The following is a 1,473-nucleotide window of genomic DNA, read 5'->3' as shown; positions in this document are numbered from 1 at the left end:
GGTGATTAATTGAAATTACATTCTCCTCAACTTTGCCTAAATATCCCAGGGCCTGAATATTAGAGAGACCAAGAGTGTGGGATAGACTGTGAGGAAGGAAGCACTCTCAATTGTTACCTTTGGAAAGATGAGCTGCTACAACTTTTCTGGAAAGTTTCTGGCCTATAATTTAGCTCAGAAAGAGTAACTTTTTGGAAAATATTTTATGATAAACAGTAAATAGTTATATATGTGTGTGTATATATATATATACACACACACAGTGATATTGATCATAAGATTGATTCTAGTGACAAAGCCACAGTTAAAAAACTTGGTTTTGAAATATTATATAACAATTAAAATAACTATCTCTCTAGAGTTCTCTTTCATTTCTCTATATCTGTATTCAATTGTCTATCTGTATTCAGTTGTCTATCTGTATATCAATTCATCGTCTATTTATCCATCTATTAAAATAGGAGAGAAATATTCATACCATGGAGTTAATTTAAAAATAAGTTTCAGGCTGGATGCGCTAGCTCACACCTGTAATCCCAGCGCTTTGGAAGGCAGAGGCAGGCAGATCACCTGAGGTTGGGAGTTCGAGACCAGCCTGACCAACATGGAGAAACCCCAATTCTACTAAAAATACAAAATTAGCCGGGGATGGTAGCACATGCCTGTAACCCCAGCTACTCGGGAGACTGAGGCAGGAGAACTGCTAGAACTCGGGAGGCGGAGGTTGCGGTGAGCTGAGATTGTGCCACTGCACTCCAGCCTGGGCAACAAAAGTGAAACTCCATCTCAAAAAACAAACAAACAAACAAAAAAAGTTTCAAAATTATACACTTAATATGACTAGATTTATGCTCCTTTCCTTCCAAAAGAAACCTCATAATAATGACAATACTCCAGGATGTATAATTATTATTTTATATGTGCATAAAAAATAAAATAATATTAGTATATAGATATGATATAGTTTCAAATTGCATCATGTGGAGATTCATAAAAAATGTTTTAGAATATTAACACTTGGAGAAATGTTTACTTATAGTTTTAATTGATTTTCAGCCATGGTTTTTCAATTTTGAATACTGTAACACTGCTGATTAAGAGTTATGAAAGTTACCTATAAGTAATTGCCTTAATGAATACTTGCCAAAATATGTTATTTACTCTCTTGAACTTAGGTGTTATAGATTGATTTTGCAATTAAAAATAAAGAATTTTCTTTTTTTCTGTTCTGCTAAAGTTATTTATTAATATGAGTGCATTTCAAGTTCATAGAAATACATTGTGTTTTATGTAAAATAAATACAGGTGTATGTATACCTGTAACATGAAACTACATACAGTGAGTTGAATTGGGATTAAGAATCAAATCTAATAGAAAATTACTTAATTCAGTAGAGCTGGATTATAGGCATGAGCCAGCATGCCCAGCTAAAATCTTAATTAAATAAATAAAATCCTTACTCCTTTGATATG

The sequence above is a fragment of the Nomascus leucogenys genome, chromosome 13 (genome assembly GCF_006542625.1).
Source record: "Nomascus leucogenys isolate Asia chromosome 13, Asia_NLE_v1, whole genome shotgun sequence".
In the NCBI taxonomy this organism is placed as follows: Eukaryota; Metazoa; Chordata; class Mammalia; order Primates; family Hylobatidae; genus Nomascus; species Nomascus leucogenys.
Note: the sequence above shows the minus strand (reverse complement) of the source record.